The sequence below is a fragment of the Dipodomys ordii genome, unplaced genomic scaffold (genome assembly GCF_000151885.1).
Source record: "Dipodomys ordii isolate 6190 unplaced genomic scaffold, Dord_2.0 Scaffold1, whole genome shotgun sequence".
Taxonomy (NCBI): Eukaryota; Metazoa; Chordata; class Mammalia; order Rodentia; family Heteromyidae; genus Dipodomys; species Dipodomys ordii.
In genome coordinates this window covers 37,322,598-37,333,514 of record NW_012267217.1, presented here as the reverse complement: position 1 = coordinate 37,333,514, position 10,917 = coordinate 37,322,598, and positions in this window count along the sequence as shown.

Sequence of the window (10,917 nt, the reverse complement as noted above, 5' to 3'; positions counted from 1 at the left end):
AAGGTTAGGTTCTAGGCTTCCTGATCTGGATTTATTATTCTCTTATTAGTCTCAGATGAGGATCTACAAAACCATTCAACCTAAGGAGAATCACCTAATAAGTTTGAGTTCTACCTTCCATAACACTTGCATTTAAGGCCCTGGTGCTGGGCACTTTATATTTTATCTTGTGTAGTTGTAACAAAATCGTAACAACAACAGTAAAGAACCCAGTAGGTTTTATTAATTTCAGTTCATCATGGAAAAAACCTGAAGTTCAGGAAGATTGAACAACTTAAGTTCATATAGCCAGCCAATTACAGGAGTCAAAAGCAGGTCTTTCAAGTGACAAAGCTCATCTCTTTCCTTCAAATCATATTCTCCGAGGAAAGAAAACATTTTATGAAAGGAGAGCTTCCTGCTTATTAGAGAGCAAGAAAGAAAGAAACTACTGATATTTGAAGCACCCTTTTCAACAGCATGGATTCTAAAATCAAATGATAAGGGTTTCTCATTCACTCCTAAGACCAGCCTTCTTATGCAGACAAATAATTTTTTTAATAATGAAAATAAGCACCATACCTTATTCTTTCTCCTAAGTTGCACATATAGTACAAATGGAATTCAGAAAATAGCTTGGAAAAGTGGTATAGTTTAGATATTGTCCCCAAAGGTTCACTGTCCCCAAAGGTTCAGGGGTTGGGAGCATTGTCCTTACTGTGGCAGTCATAGGGTGTAAGGCCTCCTGGGGAGTCCTTCGGACATCGCGGGATGGGGGGGATACCCTGGGAAGGAGTTCTGTCATTCAGCCTTTTTCTCTAGCTTCATGTTTTGAGATAAGACCTCTTCCTTAACATATGAATTCTGCCATTTGTCATGGAGCCTTCACAGTGCTATTTTGTTTGAACTTTAAGCCTCCTAAACTGTGAGCTAAATAAATTTTTAATTTGTTACAGGTACTTTTGTTGTTGTAACCAAAACAGACTACTGGGACCAGTATGTAGGCAAATTATTCAATTCTATAAAAAAAAAAATCTATCAACATGGTAGTAGGTGTCACTACTGAGTCAAGAGAGCAACAGTGATTGAGCCCTAGAGTCTGCTGCTTAGAGCCAACACTACTGTCCCAAAAAGGCTTGAAGAAATATGACCAAGCCCTTACACAAAATGATTTGAGGTTACCAAACAAAAATTTAAAGCTAGCAACAAATAAATATGGGAGACAAAGGAGAAGCCAGCATATAACATGAAAACTTGGATACACCAGAACAAGGCTGTTATGCCTATGAGTATAATGCACAGTTAAACCAATGGTGAATCACACAGGTGGATGTGACAAAGCTCCAAGCAAAATTATGAGGCCCCGAGTTTTAAAAAGGAGTATGAACATTTCCCTTTAATAAAGTCTTTTTCTTTCTTTCTTTCTTTCTTTCTTTCTTTCTTTCTTTCTTTCTTTCTTTCTTTCTTTTCTTTCTTTCTTTTTTTTGTTAGTCCTGGGGCCTGAACTCTGGGCCTGGGCCCTGTCCTTGAGCTCTTCAGCTCAAGGCAAACGCTCTACCACTTGAACCATAGCACCACTTCCAGTTTTCTGGCAGTTAATTAAAGATATGAGTCTCACAGACTTTCCTGCCTGGACTGACTTTGAACTAAGATCCTCAGATCTCAGCCTCCTGAGTAGCTAGAATTACAGGCGTAAGCCCCTGGCACGGAGCTAAGAAAGTCTTATACAATGCCTACTACGTAAATCAAACTAGAACCACTATTCCAACTGAAATCAAGAAGGGAGGAGGCTCTTCTCAGAACCTTAGTGCTAAACAGTCACATTGCAGACTGGGGCTGAGTCACTGTTTACCAGTTTCAGACTTCCCTGAAATCTAATCTCCTTAATTTTTTCTTGTGAAGGGGAAGAGAAGAGAGGATTTGTACTGGGAACCCAGCCCCCACAGAAGGAACAGTGGGAGTAGGAAGGGAATAACAGCTTTATTGAGGTATCACTTGCATACCATGAAATTCATCCGTTTGAAGTTTACAATTCAGAGACTTCATACATTTATAACACTGTGTAGCCATCACTGCAATCCTATTACAGACCATTCCCATCCCCCTCATAAGCCCTCCATATCCCTTTAGAGTCATCCTCTGTCTTCACTCCCAGGCATTACTAATCTGTTTGCCATCTCTATAGATTTTCCTTGGTTGACATTTCATGTAAATGGGGCCATACCATCATTTAGCATAATAGTTGAACTTTTCTCTTGACAGTCTTGGTTTCTCACTGCCTCCAGAAGGGCTTCTCCCTCTTGCTCCAATCTGATATAAACTTGGTTTCCTAGCACTGGTTGGATTTTCCACTGTGAACACAGCGCTCTCTATATCTAATCTTCCAAGTCTTTCTGATGTCTCACATATCCTTCCCTTATAGCCTTTTAGGCCAACAGATGGCTACTTTCAGTGACTTAATGCTTAACTAACTTCTGTAGAGCCCTTACCACCAGTATTGTTGTCACCTAATTTTGTTTGATGTACAATGACTGTATGCTGTATATATTACTGACTCAAGACTGATTCATTAACTTGCTCAGGATCCTGGAGCTCAACAGTGAGGGGCCTGAGATTTAACCAACTTGGCAATATCAACGGCAGAATGGGAGATCTCAGAGACCTGGCCTTCAGCATCTCACCATGCCCTCAAGCAGAAGTCTTCCAAGAATAAGGAATGAGATTCTACTTTCCCTTCCCTTCTACCTCCTTTATACCTCAAACCCTCCTTCTGCCACACTGTAAAAACTCCTGCTCCCCACTCCTGAGGGTGACTGCAGAGACAGATGTCCTTTAATGGTGCTTTCCACACTGTGTACATCAGATGTACGGCTCCTGGCTGTAGTGTTCAGAATCTGTCTCTCTGATTCTAAATCTTACCCAAAGCACTTTATACCTCTGGATTTGAGAGACTGAACAATTGCTGCTTCTCTTTACTATAGGGTAGACTTCATCATTCCAAAGACTCATAGGCTTGGTGTGTACAGTACACAACGCCTGGCCATACAAAAATGTTCTGTAACACTGCTGTCCAGCAGAATGCTAATGTGAACCACACAGGTGATTTTAAATTTTCTAGTAGCCAGGTAAAACACTGTGAAATTAATTTTAATAGTGTATTTTATCTGGCCTATTATATCTAAAGTATTACTATTTCAACATGTAATCAAAATTAAAATATATTGATATTTTACATTCTCTTTTCTAACTTATAATAGCAACTCTTATTTGAGCTAGCCGTAGGTTGACAGCCTTGTGCAGCAGTGACTATAGTAGAGAGAGCACAGTTCCATAATCTCTCTTCTAATTTCATTTTTTAACAACTGGTTGCCTTTTCACCGTGAGTATGCTATGAGCTGAGCTAGACAGTAGGGTCCAAGATTGTGACAGGCCACATTGATACACACCCAGCTCACAATGGAGCTGTTGTATCAGGTCAGGGGGCTTCATCTTCATCTTTCACATGCAGTGACTGTGCTGAAAAACTTTGAGAAGCACAGTCATGATCCGATTTGTCCTTTTGAAAGACAGCAGTGTGGGAAAAGGATTGGGCAGAGGGCAGAAAGCCCAGTTATAAGCTGCCATAATAATCCACAAGAGAAGGACTGAGGGCCTGAACCAAAGCAAAAGAAAAGACACTATTCCAGAGTTCAAAAAGAAAATCTCTAAGGGCTCAGTGGTCAAGAAAATATAGAAGTGAAGAAGAGAGAAAAATCCAGAGCAAACTTTAGATATTAAACTTAGTGAAATAAGTTTCATTACTTGAGATTGAAAACATAAAGGAATACTGTATGCTAGAGTTGGAAAAGTAGAGTTGTGAACTCACTGAGCTGAAGGCACCTGAGGCAGATAACAGAGAAGCATTCCCGATTAGATATACAGATGTAAAAACCAGTGGCACACATGTGATAACAGAAGCAAACCACAGATGTGCTATCTTGGGGCAAATGTAAAGAGTAAGCAGGAGTGGCCTTTGGGGATGCTGAGGTTTGAAAGGAGGAAGGGAACCTACAAGGAGATCTAAGGCAGAGTGGTTGAATAAAAGACAAAATTCAGGAGACAAAGATGACTTAAAAAACACAGAAGGAGAGTGCTCAATACCTGCAAAACCAGCGTGAAAAAACAGAAGAGAATCCTGGACAACAGATCTGGTGGCTTGCAAAACACAGAAATTGGCAGGAAGGTAGAGACTTGTAGGGAAAGAAGAGGTACAGGAAACGCATGAGGACCTGTCCTTCAAAGATCTGCCTTCTAAGCTGAATAATGGGATTAACATATCAGACCAAGAAAGGTACCAATAGGATATTGTCTAGTTTTCTAATTTTTATAAATGTTGAAAAAGACCTATATGTTCATGCACTAGACAGAAAGGTTGGTTGAGTTCTTGAAGAAAAGAGATAATAAAGCAAGATCTTCGAAGACGCAAGAGGGTTGGCATCCAGAAAGGTCAATCTCACATGGACAAAGGGAGAGAAAGGGGATGAGGAAGAGCTCAACATTTATAAGGAAGGTCATTACCACAGCAAAACTATTTTCACTAGTTTTCCAGAGCTCTGAATCTGTGGGCTTGCTACATCCTAAGCCTTTCGCATACTGAGCACCTGTAGCATCACAATGGTTGTTGGTAGGTAGTAGCCTTTTTGGTCAGTGTCTGTGCACAACAGGTAAATACTTTCACCGTCACTGTGTTTTTGCTCACAGGGTGGTTTAAGAAAAAAAATAACAAAAAAAAACAAAAAACAAAAAAACAGGAGCTTGGAGGTCAGACAGCATGCATAGTCATCTGCCACTTATCAACTTGTCAGACTCAGTAATCAAGTTTTGTATCTCCCTTGAGCTTCAGTGTTCTCTTTTCAAAAGGACATATATTATCTTTATTGCCAGGTCACCCACTGTGAGGTTTAAATGAGGTCACCAGTAAATGATGATGATGATGATGGTGTGTTTCCAATTAGTCCCGAATCTCTAGGAGTGATGCTAACAAGTTGGTTGTCTGCCACAGTTTAGCATCTTACTTCTTAAGAACAATTAAATGAGGCCTAGTGACAGTAAGGGACCTTAAAAATCCAAATGGCCATTAGATGTTTGTACCCTTTATTTCACCACAGTACAGGGGTAGTCTCTGGCTTCAAAGTGCTGGGGTTTGGTAGCTGCTTGACAAATGACTAGCTACTAATGTTTCTAGGTAAGCTTCAGTTTTGCTTTGGCAATAAAATGGGGTTAAATGTATGTTCTTTACAGAACTAGTTTAAGGATGAAATGACACCGTGTGTGTAATTAAATGACATTGCCTAATACAGACTGTGCTTGTACACATTTAGTGATGGGGGAAGGAGGGTTACCACCTCCCAAAATAATCTGATCTATGAACAGTCAACTTTTCTTACATGGATCCCAAATCTGCCTTACTAAACTTTATACCTACTGGTCCTACTTTTAAAGTACTTCTACAGAATCAGGATGAGAACTAACAATGTGTTTACTCACTTACAGAGGTAGTTATTTAATGCCCTACAGAGGACTGACCATTTATAACCACAATCTGGTATGGGCTTGTTATTTCTTAAACTACTGTAAAGGTGTCAGTCTTCAGTGCCATTCCATAATGGAGGAGGCCTTTTTGAGTATTTTAAGCAAGCTGAGTGCTATCCAGGAAAACACTGGTTAGAGAGCTTATAAGATTTATTTTGTGCTTTTTGTCATGGTCAGCTTAGCACTTGGCATCATACATAATTGTTATAGATATCTTTATATCCATTAGGTTCCATTATTGAACACTGTAGACCACCAACACCAAGACAATTCTTGCTGGGTTTCAGCTTAGAACTAGCAGGCAACTGATGTAAACAAAAATCCAACAATTCAGGTCTCTGATTCCCACATCACCCAGGCACCCTTCCCCCATACTGAGTGAGAGTCCAATAAATAGCTTTGAAAAGTTACCCAATCCTTTACACAATCATCCCAAGTTAACTATCATTCCAGAAGGTTTCTATACCTCACCTCCACAAACAGAAGGAAGATTTTCCCCTCTGAACTCTTGTAGACTTTTGTTTTAGAGATGCTTATGTTATTTCTCCTGATAGACTATCTTCAGCAGAGACTGTACCTTGTCCAAAAAAAATGTCTTACTGGGTCTGAAGAATTAAATTTTGCTCTGTATACAACATAAAAGAAGTGGCAAACTTCCCTCTATCATCACCTTCTACCCTCAGATGGGTTTGCATTTCAATTTACAAGGATGCATTTAAATGAAAGTTGAGGCAGCACTAATATATTCTAGAATTTTAAGGCTGATTAATCAAACCTGTATGTAACTGATAACTTTAGCCTAATTGTTTTATGTATAAAATGCTGGCATCAAACCTAAGCTTTTTCTTTTTTTGCTCACTACAGGGACCCATCACTTCACCTTAAAATAACTACAGCCTTCTTAACTCTAACTCACAACTGCCAGACTTCATCATTATCTCAACTCAGAAATGCCGAGTACTCAGAATCCTTGCAGCTGATGAATGGAGAGGTTGATTAGACCCACTGAAGGAAAAGGGAAAAAACTCCTTGACAAATGCCTCCTTCAAATGCGGGCCCCTTTTATCCAATGTCAACATTAATTCTGACGTTAACAAATATTTATTGAGGTCATGATTCAGTGTCAGGCTGTAAGGTAGGCTCTTAAAATACACTAGTGAACAACATGGGAAGAGTATCAAAGGCCATAATTTATAAACAAATCACGTTCTAGTTTATTTATTCTAGTAACTATACTTATCAAGTGCATGTTATAGCCAAGGGCCCAAATGGATGGTTCAAAGATAGAAGAAAAAGTACATCAGAGGCTTCAAGGACCTTGCAATCTAGTCTGGAGAGCACAAAGGAGGAACTCAACATTATAAATAAAGACCTAAGGCCTAAAGAATGATGCAGACAAAGGGCAGAAGTGAAGTAAACTAATGAGAGTAACATGATCAGGGCCTGAATTTGAACAATGACATTCTAAAAAAGACATTCTTAATAGAGAGTAAACAAAAGAGTAGAGGGAAACATGAGCATATCATCTTAGAAGGGTAGTGAGAGCCACCTAGTAGGAAGAGAAGGTTTATGTTAGAAAGAAGTATAAAGTACAATTTAAAAGTTAAATTTGAGCAAGACTATTAGGTACATGAAAGGCTCAGGTTGAGAAGCTGGACTTTATGCCAACAGCAAGAAGGCGAGACAGAACCATGGAAAGTATTTGAACTGTAGGTACTCTCCAATGTATTGTGGGGCCTCAATAAATCCATTTTAAGATGGAAATATTGTTAAGTAAAAAGTGTATTTCAGGCACCTACCCTCAACTTCATAGCTCAGCCTGTCTTCCTTAACCATTCTCAGAACACTTACATTAGCCTGCAGCTGGGCAAAATAATCAAATGCAAAATCTATTTCATGAAAAGTGTGTAATCTCTCAGGTAATATTGACTCTATCCTAAAAACATGACAAAACAGTACACTGTAGAGTATCCATCATTTCCTCTCCTGGACTCATGGCTAACTGGGAGCTGGATTGTTTAGCATCACAGTAAGACTACCAGCATCACATCACATATTAGCCAAGAAAAGAAGAAAACCCAAGGCATGGTTTCCACTGAATGTGTATCACTTTTGCAACATTATAAAGTTGAAAAATCCTAAGTCAGACTATCCTTTGTTGGGAATTATCTGTATTGGAAACAGAACTAGCTTTAGAACCAGATTAGCCATTTTGGTGAGACATCTCTGGAGACTGGAGCAGAAGTGTTTGGGAGAGGCTGGTATAGTCGAAGTGCACACAGAGGAGAAACTCAATTACAGACAGACCAGGATGTAGAGGACTATAATGATCATTAACAAACAGAGATGGTTATACCTGTGCTCCAAGGGAGAGTGAAGATGGAAAAGAGAAATGTGGGCTAGTGAGGAGGAGATGGAAAACCATATCAAAGGAAGACTTTAGAGGACTTGATATAGTCCTCAGAGGGAAAATAAGTCAAGTAGTTCCTATACCATCAGTCTGGTTGATCCAGAGAAAACTGAAAACACTTAGAAATGGAAAAGTCTTTTCATCATCAGAGGAATAAGTTTAGCAGAGAATATACAAAGTATGTTATCAGATCTGTAGCCTTTGGCCTGAGAATAGGACACCCACCATGCAAAATCTATTAAGCAATTGGATACATGGAAATGGAGTCCATATCAGTATTAGCTAAAGATCTGTATGAGGCCAAAACAGATCACATTTAAGAATTTTCGTCATTAAAAAAATTAAAGTACCAGTTACTAAACAAGAAAAATGGAAATTATATAGACATGGCAAAGATTTATCGTCACAGATTATTTTTCTCAGCTATGATACTTAGGGGATCCTATCTATTACAACAACCATGAAGGAAAGAATAAACTTCTGTAGAAATCCAACATATGGCCTATTTACATAACAAGCATCCAACTCTAAATTAGCCATTTTGATGTGTCAAGAAAATAACACCTTTGTAGCTGACTACTTCAAAAAAGGGAAGAAGAAGAAAGGTTTGTTTTCCTTCTATAATTATGTTTACTGGGTTTTTAACTGTTTGTGTAATGAAAATCCTATTTTAATTGCATGGTTACACTTTAAGGTAGAACAGTAATAAAATGAACCGGTTAGGCAAATTACAACTATTCAGAGATCAATACAAGGAACCAATAACTTCAAGCTGTCCATATGATGTATCTGCCCTCATGTCCTATGTCATGCTTATAAAAATGACTACCCTATGTACAGAAATTACAATAGCCATTACATTCAATGATCACGGTCAAATAACAGTGAAAATACCACAGAAGAGAGGAAAGCAACACCAAACAGCATGCACAGAACAGTGACTAAGCAGCACCTGTTTGAGGCACACAAAACTCACTCCCCTCTTGTCATATGGTGAGACAGGTGGTAGCAGCCTCATCAAAACTGTAACCAAAAGTTCTTGTCCTTGACTCACTTCGTAAAATTTCTACTGAAATTGGGAAAGGTAGTCAAATGAAGAATGCCCATCTATGCACCTCTAACATAGATCCACAAATGAATACTCGCTGTTTAATGATAGCACAATTTTACTGGCTGTAGACTGAAAAACTGATTAAAAAAAAAAAAAGGAGGACTAGCAGTGAGACATTTCTAAACCTTAATTTCTGGTGGAAAGTATTACCATTTCCATGTTGTCGGAATAGCTACTTGTGACCTACAAGGTGTTTCAGACTGGCAGTGTTTCAAAGGCTTCCAAGGTGTATTTAGTTCCCTTGGTCATTGCTGACATGGTGCAGCAGCTTCACAAGCAGGCAGACACATCTCTCCACAAAGCTGGGTTGAAAATTAATGGGAACCCAGAAACTTAACAATTTAATAGCTTCTACAGGGGGCTCCCCCCAAACAAAATGAATACAAAATAAGTATCGATCGTGTTACCTGCCCAAATGTGCACATTAACTAAGCTGATTCCTAGGAAATTGTTTAATATTTTGCCAGTGATTACACACTCCTTTCCCAGATGTCCAGTTTTTACTAACCTCTTAAATATTCTATGCATTGAAGTGACTGCATTTGTCATGCAAATTATCTTTTGGAGCTAGTTTCCTGTGTGTATGCAAGTGAGTGTGCACACGATGTGTTTAAAATCACACAGATGTGGAATTTGACATTATTTTCTACCCTGCTGCTCCACAGAAAAGGTTTTAACCTAGCTCGAGCTTCTTCCAAAGCTTTAATCAGAGACTGCAGTATCACTTGCCTCATCCAAATAGAAAATCATTCCCATAGTTGATTTTTCCCTATCAAGGACCCAACAAACATTAGACACAGATATTTTCAAACAGTAGTTTCTTGATAAGCTGGCTCCCATCTACACAACACAATGCTGTCTGGTTAAGTAGCAATTTCATAAGGCCACATAACATTTTATCCAGAAGGCAACTTTATTTGAAGGGTAGCTTTCAAAATAATTGGTTTTACTACTTGAATAGTCTTTTCTATTTCTGGCTTCCTGTCCTTTCTTTTCCCTGCCATACTGCACATCTGCTTAATCTCTAGGAAACAAAATCAGAGTAGCAATGAATTGTTCCTTTAAGACCAAATAAAACCATGTTATAAAAGGTCAGGTCACAGGACCCTACACTTCCAAACGCAGCACAAAACCCCTTTATCTGCATAGGTTCTAAAATTTCTGCTGTTTTTTTTAAGTCTGTGGGCTTGCAAGGAGGCTTGAATACTTTTTTAATTTTTTTCAACACTCAAGTATAAATATTACACTCCCACCATTTTATGTTAAGGGAAGAAGCTGTGTTTGAAGTTCAAGGGTTTCCACTAGTTCTCAGGCTACAGAGGCTGTAACACACTCCAAGCAATACAGAAAGAATCCTTAATGAAAGCGTCAGGTCTCCAAAACCTTGGCATCTGCCAAAACCAGGGCTGCGGGGAATCCACGGGCCCCTCAAGTTCACCAGCGCACACGGCAAGCCCCACCAAGCACGGGAAGATGGGAGGCTTCGGTCTCCTCCCAGTCCGGGTGAAGTCTGGGTTCTGCACCCCGAGGTCTGCAGAACGCACGGCCCCCCGGGGCAGAGCCTCAGAGCCAGGGTAGAGCGCAAAACTCTAGTTGTTTCTGCGTCTGGAAAACCTCCCTGGGTCTCCGGCTCCGCGACCCCGGGTCCACCCGCCCAGGCCCGCTTCGTCCCGCGCCCAAGGGCGCCCGGGGTCCACAGCCATCACTCGGCCGGTCCACGCCGCGCCGAAGCGAACGCGCGGGGATCCGGCACCGGGGAACCTGGCACGGGGGGCTGCGGGGGACCTGCATCGGCTCTCGACGGGGAACCCCGCAGCCGGCCCGCACCCCGGGCCAGGACCTGAGG